The following is a 14659-nucleotide window of genomic DNA, read 5'->3' on the forward strand; positions in this document are numbered from 1 at the left end:
TCAGACTATTGTGAGTTTACTGCAGCAGCCTGGTATTCAATGGTAATCATCTTCTCCATGTGCCCAAACAACAAATGCACTCAATAAGCTCACTTCTCAGAAATCTTTCTTTTCTAAAGAGTTGTAAAAAGAATTTTTAAATGGTATTTCAAAGTTTGTGAATTCTTTGTGAATTAATATGAGCACTTTCAAGTACCTACCATACATCCTTTTTTTTTTTGGTACTGGGGATTGAACTCAGGACCTTGAGCTTGCGAGGCAGCCTGCAGCACCACTGAGCTAAATCCCTGGCCCTAGCCTTTTGATGTTTACTGTTTCAAATTTCTAAACCACTCTGTAAAATTTTTAAATGTATTTTTAGTGCCTACTAGTTTCACCAAATATTGAGTTCCAATGCAGCACTTTCCTGCGTTCACCTAACGTATCTGGGTGCTACCTGTCTTTCTTACTACTCTTCCTTGCACCTCCCCTCCCCTGCTTTCATTTCCTTTAGTAGGAAGGCTAATAATAGTATAGTCTCCCTTCTATTTCCATGCCATCTTTTTTTTAAGATTTCACATATTAGGTAAATCTGTAAAATATTCTTAAAATATATTTTGAGAGGCAAAGTTGTGAAAATATGAACATTCAAAAAATCAGAGTTTATGCTGCTTCAAAGATTATGACTGCATTTTTCTAGTAATTTTAATTTAAAATAATAGTAAAATATTATCATTCCTCTAGGAAACACGAAGGACCTCAAGAATTAGAAAAAGGTATAGCTACAGGGCTATAACAAAATTAAATTTTCACAATTTAAATAACGAAAATTCAAATGTAAGAAAAATCAAGTTTCCTAGATTGTAGAAAATTTGTAAAGAAGGGTAGGTTGTAAAGGCATAATGTAAGTTTGTGGACTTAATTTTTCCTGTTTTTCTTAATTAGCTTTTCTTATTCTTGTCTATCTTGTCTTTGTGATTCTTGGGTAAAATAATGTATAGAGATGCTCAAGGGAGATTTTGTAAGATTGCATTAGTTGTCCAATAAGTGACTAGAAAGTGTGGGAACGCAGCAGACAACACCAAACTTAGATCAGATTACATTACTATTTTTGGAAACAACAGAATACTCTTTTGTGGATGTCAAAACAGTTTAACTTAAGCAGGATTTAAAAAAATAAAACATGTCATTAAGTAACTGAAGACATTGTACAACCCATGTAGTTCCTGAAATTCAGATTTGACATAATACATTTCACATTTGCCCACACAGTAATCCCAATGCTGTTCAAGTTTCACAGACAGCAAATGGAAATCACTGAACCATGACAAAATGATTGTCTAAAACAAAATCTCACATATCAGTGTGTGTACAACAATTTTAATATAGCTTTTGGTTCACAGTTACAGTGCAAATTCTCTGATGATGAAATTCTGTAATTTCTATTAGAACTACTCCAAAAAGAAAAACAAACACAACAAAACAAAAAACGAAAAAGGAACTGATATATCTACCACTGGGAAATACTACAATCCTCAGAAGACACACTGTCATATTCTTCTACTGAACTCTAACGGCCTTTTCAGTCAGGTAAGACAAAACCATATATTTAGGAGGAAATCACAAAAAAGGAATCCTGTCAGGTATGCGACCAAACGTGTAATACAAATGAGCCTATAAATCATAAAAGTTGCTAGATTTTGTCATTTTAAAGGCTTTTAGACTCCATTAGTGTCTAAACTAAACTGCCAGTTATTTATCATTTTATTTGCTTAACAGTAGCATTTACTTCTCTTTGCAACAGACTAGCAACAAAAGCTGTTACATAAAAGTACATTCCCGTATTTTGCATAATGTAAAAATTCAGGTGCATAAGACATCAGCAATTTTAAATTGCACTTTTTAAGGGACAAATTACAAAAATTGTAACAAAAACAGTCACTGTCAAATACAAAGAGTGATATCCAAAATTGCTTTACATCTTGATTTCACATACAATGTTGAAAATGCACAAGTTTTTGAAACTAGGTACAGTTATCAAATAGGTTTCACAGCAAGTTTCCACAAAAATGTAATGAAATATATTCTTCCTATGCTGCCTTTGGTAATCCACTTAACCAGTCTCTGCTCCTATCTATAGCTCTCAGATACTTACACACTAAGGTCCTCCCCAAGTACTCACTCCACACTTCTTGTTCACAGAGTTCTTTCTCATAGCATACTTTTTGTCTTTTTGTATTGTATTTCACTATCAACAATAGAAAATGTGTTATAGTTCCATCAATGTTTAAAGACATTGATGGGTTAGGAAATTACCCTATGGAAACCTAATGAAATAACTAATTTAAGCAAAGATAACTAATGCATAATATCATTGGATAAAAAGTTAAAGAGAAGTTTTCAGTGAACACAGAGTGACATCAACTTAATTCAGGGGTCAGCATTACTATGATGAAGAATGTGATGTATGTGCCTCGTGATGTGATGCAGTACAAAGCACAACACCAATTTAAAGCATGTGCCCAAAGTAGCTGAACCTAAATCCAATGAAACATTTATATTACATTACATTTACAGATAATACTGGAAAATAGAGATAACACAAGAAGAAAGCAAAGATCTCAATCAAGAATAGAAAATAGTTTACATAAATTAATCCAATTTCATCAATAAAGGATTACTTTCCTAACAAAATGAAACAACTAAGAGGTGTTATGATCCAATGTAAATTAGAGTTTGGCTGAATTCAAATTCAAAAAACTTTTAAAAGCATAATTGAAACATAATAACTAAGCATTATGCAATATCAAAGAATTACTGTTAATTTAAAGTTATGACTATGGTAAGTTATTAAAAAGTTTATAATATTTTCTTTTTTACTCTTTTCTTTTTTCAAGATGCATGCTGACATATATACTTAGCAAAATCATTGGAACAACTGAAAAAAGTAAATGAAACATGTATGGTAAAATTTTAACATTACTGATTACATAAATACATTTATTATACAATTCTATTTTTATGCATGTTTGAAATTTTCATAGCAATAAAATTTTAAAGGCTTCTTGATGTTATACCTTTATTCTAGTTACAGTGCTCAATTTAGTTATCCTTCAAACTTTTTTGAACTCTATATATACTTATTTTCTACTTCCTCACTATCCAGTCTTCAACCCTACTGAAAGTGACTTTTGCCCCTCAAATTTACTGAATTTTGGCGTTTGTCCTATAACTCCACTGAACTCATTCACCACAGTTATACCAAGATATATCCACTTCTCAGGTCTGCATGCTATTTGCACCATTACCAAAATATGACATAGTTGGCCATTCTTTTTTTTTGTACCGAGGAGCAAACTCAGGACCTTGTGCCTGTGAGGCAGGCAGGCATGCGGGCGCCACTGAGCCAAATCCCGGGCCCTGGCCATTCTGTTTATAGAAGTTACTTGGTTTCTAGTTTTTACTCCATTCGTTCACTTGCTAAACAGTTAATGAGTCCCTACTAAACAAGTGTTAGATAGAAGCACAAGATACAGCAAGGATCAGACAACCCCCTCACTGGCCTATGGAACTCATAGTCCAGTTTGTGTAAACAGACACTGTAATAAAACAGACTATACAGAGAAAATATCAAAAGCAAATAAATGCTATACAGAAAATTAGAGGTCAGTAAAAAGCTGAACAAAGATAAAAAGAAAATCATGAAAAGGACTCTGCTATGTTTCTTACTGTATTTACTAAACCTAAGCATAGGCCCTGGAACATGACAGGATGTTCAGCAAGCTTTTCTGAATAAATGAATTAACTCCCTGAGTATAGATTTTCTTTAGTTTGGAAATATATATAAAAATGAGTGATTAATGTCCAAGGCTGTTTTATCTACTAAATATCTGTAAAGATAGTAAGTCTCTTTGAGTTTATAAGATCAATGTATATGAAAATGAATATATTTTAGGAGATGATTTAAAACTGTAAGTTATAAATTACTGTATCTTTATGTCCATAAAAAAGGGACTCAGTAAAAAGGTCTTAGGCAAAGGTACTAGGAGATACAATAAATAATTCAATACTATATTTTTATTTAAAAAATAGATTAAACATGTAATTTACCTAAGTGATAAGGTTAAGAAAAAAAGGATTTTTTTGGCTGTCATCTAATGTAAAGTATAAAAATTCTAAATACTTGAGACCTATTTCAAACCAGAATGTGTCTGTTATAGAATAATGGACATACACCATTGAGTTGATCCATATACAGTATTTCAAATTGTTACCTATGATGAAAATTATGGAGTGTCTTATTTGATTATAAAAATACATCATTGTATACAGGTTAAGCACCTTTAATTCAAAAGTTCAACATCTGAAACCCTACAAATATGAAACTTCTGGAGAGATACTGAAAATTTTCAGACTTTGGAACATTTCAACTATCAAATTTTCAGATTAGGAACACTCAATTAGCAAAATCTATGCAAATGTTCTCAAATCCAAAAATCTGTACAATCTGAAATGAAATATTTCTAGTTCTAAGCATCTGGATAAGGGACACTAAACCTATACTCCTACTGAAAATATAACTATTTTAGGATAAAAATGCAAAAGTATATTAAATTCTATAAGAAATATGACTGTCATTCAAAAGCATGAAATCTGGTTGTAAAATATCTCAAAATATAACACTGATACAATAATCTAGTAGCATATTTATTAATACTTCTGATACCCTACAGACAGTATTTTGGGGCTTAAAAATAACAAGAAAAATGGAAATGTTAATTCATTTTCTGATAGGCAAAAACTGACCTTTAAAATAATACAAAATATTTAAGTGGTTTTTCCAGTAAAAAAAAGGCGACTTATTGTGCTGAGAAATTATTAATTCTAGATAGCTAATATCCTGCATGGGCAAAATTTATTTCTCCCAAGACAACTTTAGCTTTTACCATTCCAAGAAATATCTCCCAATGTATTATGCATTTTCAAGTATATTTAATATTTTCTTAATGTTCAGGGTTAATTATATAGTTATGGTTAATAATAAAGTGGAAACCTTTAGGTTTCCTTATGAATTTATATGTATTTACACAAATGGTGCTTTCTCCTCTTTTCTTATTAGTATATATTTGTAATATCTAATAAAAATATTCATCAAGGGGAATTGGTAGATATATACATAACATCTTGATCCTTTTTTACACAGGGCTTTGTGACAGCTATATGTCTTTTTATTTTTCCTCTCTCCTTGGTTGTCATTTATCCTTGATGTTCGTTAGAACATCTAATTATAAGAGTCCTCTGCTTCTAATCATCAATGGGCTTATAACCAGACAAGCAAAGTTGTTCAAATTATATAAGCTATCAATAAAACGTTTTATTAACAACCATAGGGAATTCTTGACTTTTGTAAAATCTAATTTACCTAGGGTTTTTTTTGGCGGGGGGGGGCTTTATTTCCAAATTTGGGGTCAGTATCAATAGATAAAATATCACCTTAACGTTTTTTCAAATGTTTAAAACTGTGTGTAGGTATCTGAGTGTATTTTCTCCAGAAAGGAATCTGCAATGAATTGTTTCAGTATCCGCAATCTACAATTATGGTAATTACTTGCCCTGTATTTTTACGATTTAAAAAAGTGTATATATTAGTTCATCATCTTTCTTTTAGGTTAATGATTAAAAATACAGAAATTAATCATTAGTGGCAGCTAATGTCAGGTCTATTCTGTCATTAGTATGAAATGTGAATTATTTAAAAAACTAGAACAGTAATAGCGATGATAAAATTAACAGATAAAAATTGAAGAATGCTCATACATGATTTCATTTAAGCATACTTTTTTCAACAGGCCATGTTATTTCTTTATTATGCCATCCATAATAGTATATATATCAGAAACATTTATTCCTATTATTCCTGTTTATAAACAGATTATTTATGTGCATTTCTTAGGTTACCATGTTTATTGCAATAAGGATATCACCCATTTAAGGAAGTTCGTGTGTTTGCTAGATACAGCACAGTTGCATAGTCTCTCAGGAGAAAATATGTATTTCACTCATTTAAAGAAATGAAGCAGTGGCATAGACCTGTAATCTCAAAACTTGGGAGGCTGAGAAAGGAGGATAATATGCCTGGGCAATTTAGCAAGATCCTAAAATTAGATTAAAACAAAAAATTTAAAAGAGCTGGGGATGTAGCTCAGCGGTAGAATGTCCTCCAGTCCAATCTCAGTGAGACACACACATGCGCACACACACACACAAATAGTTAAACTAAAAATTTAAGCAATTTCACAACTTGCATATCAGAATATTACTCTAAATGCTTTAAGTAGTGATTATGCTTCCATATGTTTACACATCAGTTTATTATTTATACAAAAATACACACTAACTTATATTAGCAATATAATTATAAATTATGTAATTCATAATTTTATACACATGCATAGATATTCACAAATACAGAATCTTATCTAGTATTCACAATAAACAGGACAGGTAATATTATCTTCAATTTATGGATATGAAAATGAAAGCAATACAGTAAATGCTAAAATAAGGGCCTATCAAATAATGATCCGCTTGTTAAGTACTGAAAACGTAACACTAAGTCTGGTAGCCAATTAAAATATTTAAGAAAGTCAACTTTCAGGGCCTGGGATTTAGCTCAGTGGTTTCGCCACCTGCTGAGCAAGCTCAAGGACCCGAGTTCGATCCCCGGTACCAAAAAAAAAAAGTCATGTTTCAGTTTGTTTATGGAAAAATAATTTTCAGCCGAGATTGAAATTTTTTAAAACATACTAAGTCATGTCACTAATGTTTCTTTGCAGTTTTATTCTAAATCTGGCATAAAAATGAGAGAAATGATTGACTCGTCTTGAAAAGAAGACTCGATCATGAGAGATGGTTAATAATTGTGTGGGCTATTAATATTTTTTATAATATGTTTTCAGATCAACAAATTAACTTATGAAAATTGTTACAAAGTTAAGTTCAAATTGTAATTTCAGCTCTTATACTATTCTAAAGCTATGAACATTTAATAATACTTTCTATACTACAATTATGGGGGGCAAAATGCACTATATTAAGCAGAGGCCCTGTAGAAACAGAATTCATAGGAATTGACACCTATAGCACAAAGTAATAATTACTTTTCTTCTGCAGGTGACTAAATGCTCTATATGAAAATGTCTCTATTATATTTTTATTTTTAAATTGTAGAAATTTGCAAAATGCCATATACCATGCTTTGGTCTCAAGGCAACATAGTCTAGGTTTGAGTATTTGGTTACAGAACATGCTTTGACATTAAAATATATACAAGCAAGCCAAAGGATAAGTGTATACTTTTCAGAAACATCTAAAAGATACTCATCCTGCAGCAACTTGAGAAAGAGAAAATGAACGGCAATCAAATTAAACAGTTTAGCTCCACACTACTCATTCAATATCTTATGAATGCAAATGGCCTATTAATTTAATTAGCCATTCTAACAAAGAAACATTATCTGCATAGGAGATTTTAACTTCTGAAGAACTTTGAAAACAGACATATCTGAAAATTTAAAAACAATGACAACTGTTCACATATGTATTGAAAATCCATCTCGAGATTCGAAGCTCTGAAGCAATGCAGAAGTTCATAACAACAGTTAGTCATTCATCCTTAATACAGTTATATTCTAAATTCAAGATCATTGCTACAATTCTAGTTTGGTCAATATTATTATCTTTTAATTTTTAACATGAATTATATGTATATAAAAATGCTAAGACAAAATTTCATTATAGTTTAATTATATTCTTATATGTACAAATAAAAAGATATTTCCTGACTTGTCACCATCCTATAATCACGGTTATCATTTGACACTGATATCTACTCTTAATTTCTGCTGTAAGAAAAATATCATTTAAATATCTTCTAGCTATCCTTCATGTACTAATGGAAATTTACTTGCATAATTTTGCAGACTACACTTGGGGGCTCTGGAAACACTCTGCAACAAATACAGGGTACAGAATCAAGCTCAGAAACTTAGAAGTATTATCAGTTGTGGCATATAAAGGAAAGTCATGCGAAGATAATGAGAAGCACAAAAATGGACATGAGAAGGCAGGGCAACAACTGGAGAACTGTTGCCTATAAACTGAGAAAAAAAGACAGCTATCTTTGGTGATCCCGTTTTTGACATTTAATAAAGTTATCACCTTTGAGATCCAATAAAGATTAAGCAGTAACTATTCCTTGTTTTCTAAAAAAAGTTACAGAATGATTAGATCTTTATAATGAGCCAGTAGTTAACAATAGGAATGCAAGGTCTACAGGTACCCAGGTTTCAAGAAGGAATGAATTATTAAAGTCAGTGAATGATTAGTAAGTCTCAAATTGCTGATCACATGCACTATACATAAAGGTAGAGGAACTATGAAGAATCATGACCCTCTAACTTGCCAAGAGAAGAAAAATGCAAATACAAATTTATAAAGCTTGGGAAAGTGACAGAGATGCTAAAAGTATATGTAATTTTCATTAAAAATTAAAAGGTTTTAATTTGGGGCACAATTTATGTGTGTCAATATTATATACAATGGCAATTAAAATATTTTACATGTAACATAATACTGGTCATTTTAACCATTTTTAAGAATATAATTCAGTAGTATTAGTTATATTCAAATTGTTGTCCAAGCACTCCTATTTCCAATTTTTTTCATCATCCCAAATATGAGCTCAAATACTAAATAAATAAATCTCTTTCCAACATGCCCTGGTAACCTCTAATCTACTTTCTCTCCCTGTGAATCTGTCTATTCTATCTATTTAAAATATTTTCTGCTGGCTTGACTGGGATGTTTTAAGGTGCATTCATCCTATAAAATATATTAAAACTTCAGTCTTTTTATGACCAAATAATACTTCAATCCATTTTATGTATATATCACATTTTTTTCATTTATCTGTTTGTAGACACATGGTTTGCTTCCATCTCTTGGCACTTGTGAATAATGCTGCTGTTAGTCCCTAATTTTGTTCTTTTTCGAGATTGTTTTCTCATTTGGCACATTTTGTAATTGACTGTCTTTTCTGTTGTAAGTTTTTAGAAGTTGTTCATTCTGGATTTTAAATTTAAAACAATTTTTTTTAGTACATGATTACATTTCTGGTGGGGAGTTGATACATGTACATATCTAATTCTTTTTATTCTTCCTTTCCTTCATCCCTCCATTTCTTTGTCCCCTCCCTTTTTGCAAAAGATTTATCTCCCTATTTCTTATCTTTTATTTTGCTTATTATTTGTATTTTGGGTTTCTCATATAAGAGAAACCATATTATATTTAAGCTTATGTGTCTGATTTATTTCACTTAACATTATGGTTTTTCCTACAAATGATTCAAGTTTACCCTTCTTTATGGAGCAGTACTCCATCATATACAAATACCACACTTTCCTTATTGATTCATCTGTTGATGTCATCTCTTTTAAGATGTAGCTACCAAGAATTGTGTGCCATAAACATGGGTATGCATGCATCACTGTAACCTATAGTGATACTAGAAGGAGAACAGCTGGGTCAAATTCAATTTCTATTTTTAGTTTGGACATTAAACTTCTAAGGTTGATTTGTAAGATTTTGTCCTTTCCCGAAGCTGTTTTCTCACTTCCTTGATAATTTCCTTTGGTGCACAGAAGTTTTAAAATTTTGACAAAATCCATTTTATTTTTTCCCCTTTTGTTGTTCCTGATTTTTGTGATATTTCAAAGAACTTATTTTCCAAATCCAAGGTCACAAAGAACTACATGTATGTTTTCTTCTAGAGTTTTTTGGTTTTCACTGTTAGACTTAAATTGCTTTAAATTTTTTGGAGGTCCTTCTAAGTTAACTTTTATTGGTGGGTTGGAGGGGGTCTTATTATGTTGCACAGGATAGTCTCATACTCCTGGGCAATCTCCCTGCCTCATTCTCCTGAACAGCTGAAACTACGGATGCATGACACTACACCCAGCACTGTTTGAATTGCTGCACAATGTGCAGTAGGGCTCTGACACTATTCTTATGCATATGGAAACTGTTTCCCCAGCACCATTTGTTGAAGAAACCAGTCTCTTCCCACTCAAGAGAGCTGGTACTCTTGTCAAAAATCAATTGGTCATCAATACATGGGTTTATTTCTGGACTCCAAAAATATTCTATTATTCTATATGCCTATGCTTATGCAAGCAAGAGTCTGTTTTGATTAGTGAAGCATTGTAGTAAGTTCTGAAATCAGAAAATGTTAGTCCCCAGTTTTTTCTTCTTTTTCAATACTGTTTATATTCAGAGATCTTTGTAATTCCATATGAATTTAAGGATCAGGTTTTCCACTTCTGGGGAAAAAAGCTTTGAAATTTTGTAGGAATTAAAATGAATCTGTAGATTGCTTTTTGTAATATTGACATCTTAATAATATTCAATCTTTCTGCCTAGGAAATGGGTTCCCTTTCATTTCATTAGAACTTGCCATTCACCTCTTTATTCAAGGTATTTTATTATTTTAGATGTCACTGGAAAGGAATTGGTTTATAACTTCCTTTTCAGATATTTGATTGCTAGTGCATAGAAACATGTTTTTTTCTTGTACCATACAATTTTGCTGAATTTGTTTACTAGTTTTAGTAGCTTTCTTGTGGATTCTTTGCAGTTTTCTATTTATAGCATCAATTTATCTATGCATACAGTTTTACTGATTCCATTTAAGCCATCTTTTTGTTTTCTCATTTCATTATTTTGGCTAGAACTACCAATATAATGTTGTATAGCAGTGGTGAAAAAAAGACATCATTATCTTCTTCCTTATTACAGAGGAAAGTTTTCAATAATTACTATTATGATGTTAGCTATGAGTTTTCCTTTTACTATACTGACAAAAATTGGCAATATTTTATCAAGAAAGAAATTACAAACTCATTACTAATATATCTTGGTGTTCAATGCTCTTTTTGGGCATTAAAGTTATTCTATGATGATACTGAGAACAAACAACAAAATATCTTATCTAATTAGGTTTAGTATATCACAATATATTAGGTAAAAAAACAAAACAAAACATGGCTTTGAGGCTGAGGGTGAGAATACACTTGGTCTTAGCCAAAAGGCTGAGAAACCACTGAAGGTGCAATTAGAAGTTGTTCAAAATCCTTCACCTCATTTGCTAAAAGTGATACTATTTTGTATGAATAGATAATGGAATCATTATATTATTCAATACTGAAAAATAAATAATTACAAATGAAAGAATATCAGAATATTTTAAGAGTTCTTAGGGCTAAAGTTGAAAATATGAAAATAGATAATACCAGTGTGACTGCAGCTGTGAACAGGTGGTTGTGTTTCTATGACACCGTGAACTGAATTCAGTTGACTTATCCACTATAATTTTAACTTTTAAAAATATATGCCTCAGAATATTATAAGCTGGGTTCCTATACCTCTGTAGCTCCAATTCTTCTTTTGTATAAGCCTCTGTCCTTTACATTTTTATTCTGAATTATTAAAATGAGTGAAGCTTGCCCCATAACTGAAGGAATCCCAGGTCAGACATTACTTGAGAAATAATAGGTAATCTGGCAGGTATTCCCTGTCAGATGCATCTACACACTGCCATAGAAATACACAATTATTCACAAGCTCAAAGCTCAACTCTCTGGATAGACCTACTGACTTCTAATCTACTTGAAGACAGATCCTTGGACTTCTGGTCACTCACTTACTGGCCTCTGATCTATGTGAAGACAGATAATTGGCTCTCTGACACCCTCTGGCCTTTACTTCAAAAGGGATCTCTGAGTTTTTGTTTCCTATCTGCAATACATGCAGTCTAGCTTGCTTCCTCTACTCATTAACCTGCTTCCTGTGAATAAGTCCTTGAGTAGCCCTTAGTTCATTTCAGCCAACTCTTTCCCCTGTAATTAGTTACCACAACTCTTTAATATCTCATTATCTCTATCCTTGCCCCTATCAAAGACCACTAAATAATATCAAGGACTATACAAGAATAGTGGTACCATATCATTAAAATAACTTGGACTAGAACACTTATCTGCCCATCTTCTCATAAGTGGCCACCATTCCTGTTCTTCTTTATTAGTTACCAGAAACCTAAGTAACTTCAGTCATCAAAAGTAGATTCTTACCTCAAAGTCTTGTCTATGTCACTGAACCTCACCCAATTCCCTACTTCTTTGTTTTTCTAAACCTCTTCATAGTGCCCTTTGTTATCTCCATTTCAGCATATGTCCCATATTCAAACATCTTTTTACAAAACGTTCTCGTCAGCTTCATCCCTTAGATAAAACCTGGCTGTTCCCCCATCTTTTTGTATACCATAACTACTATCACGTTTCTTTCCTCTCAAATCCCCAGTTACTTTGAACCACAAAATATTTAGTTATATTTCTGGGTCCAATTTGCCACTTTCTTTTTCTCTTTATCATGATTTCTTCTTTTCCTTCAGTGTTTTATGAAGCAAAGATTCAACAGGTATATAAGTACAGAGGCAGAGTAAATGAGTTGCTAAAGTTTTCAGTCACGACAGAACAGCAGGTATACTGCTAAGGTACAAGCAATGAGAGAAATGTCCAGCACTCTGGTGTTTTATATTTTCTTTCCATGTCTTCTTATTGAAACAATTTCTTCTTTTAGATTCCTAGTTGCTACTCCCTTCTAAGATAATTCTCATTTATTTCCATGACTGTAAATATCATAAAAAACATATTACATATTAATTCATTCTTTCTACTGATACTTTCCCAGTCCAAGCCATCATTGTCTCTAAACAGGTCCTTTGCCATCGCCTGCTAATTACCTGCTTTCTTTTTTGCTCTTCTACCTCTTAGTCCTTGCTCAGAGTAATCTTTAGAATATATAAGCCATGAGTAGCTTACTCATTTAAAACCAGTCACTTCTCATCTAATGCTAGAATTAAATCTAAACCCTTTACTTACAGCTTCCAAATCCATCAAGTTTGGCCTCTGCTAAGCTCTCAGTGCTCATCTCATGTTACTCTCTGTCTTTTTCTAAACACCAGAGAGTCAGGTGTTTTTTAGTTACTGAAACATGTCAACTTTGTTCTCACTTAGGCCCTCTTTCCCTGCTGATCTCTATCCTGGGAACCCGTTTCCTACAGCTTTTCCCATGGAAGCTCCTTTTTTACATACAGGCTTTAGCTCAATAATACCTGTCAGATAAGTCTTTCTTAACAGCCATGCAGTAGTCTATTCCCAGTCACTACATATCACTGTATGCTTCTGCACTTTCTCCATGACCATCACTACTCTCTGAAAATACTGTTGTAATATGTTTACTTCATTGTTTGTCTCTTTCTGATGCAATCAAAGGTCAAAAAAGCAGGAACTTGAACTGTTTTGTTCACAGGTGTATCCCCAGCCCAGTACTTAGCAGACCGATAATAAATAACTATTCATTTATTAAATTAAAACTATGGACTTGAATAACCCACATTAAACAATTTTTTAAATCTGGATTGCATAAAAATACAAAGTAAATGTCAAAAGAAGAGGGAAAATGAATATGAAATGACACCCAGAGAAACAAAGACTATAATTAGATCCTTTTCTCTTTATGAGGGTTCATTGTCACATAATACTGTATTAAATATTATGTGACATTCATAATGTATATAATGAATATATACGTAATTATATATGCCATGAATATATACTAATGGATATATATGTCATGTATTCCAGAAATTGTGTTCTACCTGTCCCTTTAGAAATACTGCAACACATGAAAGCTTCCTTATAATATTGCTTCATATCAAACTCTAAAATTTTAGTTTTGGCATATAATGGAATGCCAATAAGTATAAATTGTTGGGAAAACTGTTTTTATCAATTTTTCTTAACAAATTCTGTTAGATTAAATTAGAACTAAGAAAAATATTAGTATATTGATCATAACCAGTTCTGTGTAAAAATTGAGATATACAAGTTTGAATAAAATTTTCTTCTACTTAATAGGTGAAAAAGTAAAGTGCTAATACAGGATTTTTCTAAAAGACCATGTAAACATATTATTTATTTATTCAGTAAGTCACTAATAGGTCCAGATAAACTATTATTTTACAAATATATGTAATCAATTGACCAAAATATTATGAAAAATACTACTTGTTAGTAAATAGTAAAGTAATATTATTGAGAGTGAAGCTATTCCTAGTGTTTCCTTACCATTATGTCAGGATTTCAGGCACCTATATATGCTGTAAGCAGATGTAGTATATTATCACATTTAAATACCACAGCAACATAAAGGTTACAACACAAATTTGACAAGAATTTATAAGATTCTTATATCTTTCTAAGAGCTACAAAAGAGTCTTGAAAGGTTGGTCACAGGACTATTATAGCAAAATTTCAGGACTGACTTCAAAGATATAAACATTTAAAACTATACCTTCAATATCCTTATAAATATTTTAAAGTTAGAGACCAAAAATATAAATCTACACACAAAACCATGTAAATTGGCAGGATAAAGCAACTGTGTTTTTGTTTGTGTCTAAGTTCTAACAATGCAGAGGAGAAACCCCCTATAGATAGGAAATTTCAAGCTACAGGTCACTATTCTTTTAGGTGTTGCAAAGAAAAGGAAAGCAATATGACAT

General features: G+C 31.8%; 1 protein-coding gene across 9 annotated transcripts in view; it reads right to left on the reverse strand.

Annotated features, from left to right (window-relative positions):
* The window catches only part of Nova1 (NOVA alternative splicing regulator 1), a 143349-nt gene that overhangs the window by 27843 nt on the left and 100847 nt on the right, over positions 1 to 14659 (reverse strand). The window lies entirely within an intron of this gene.

Source organism: Heterocephalus glaber, unplaced genomic scaffold, assembly GCF_053883595.1.
Source record: "Heterocephalus glaber isolate CG9 unplaced genomic scaffold, H.glaber_assembly_v1.0 deba00001662, whole genome shotgun sequence".
Classification (NCBI taxonomy): Eukaryota; Metazoa; Chordata; class Mammalia; order Rodentia; family Bathyergidae; genus Heterocephalus; species Heterocephalus glaber.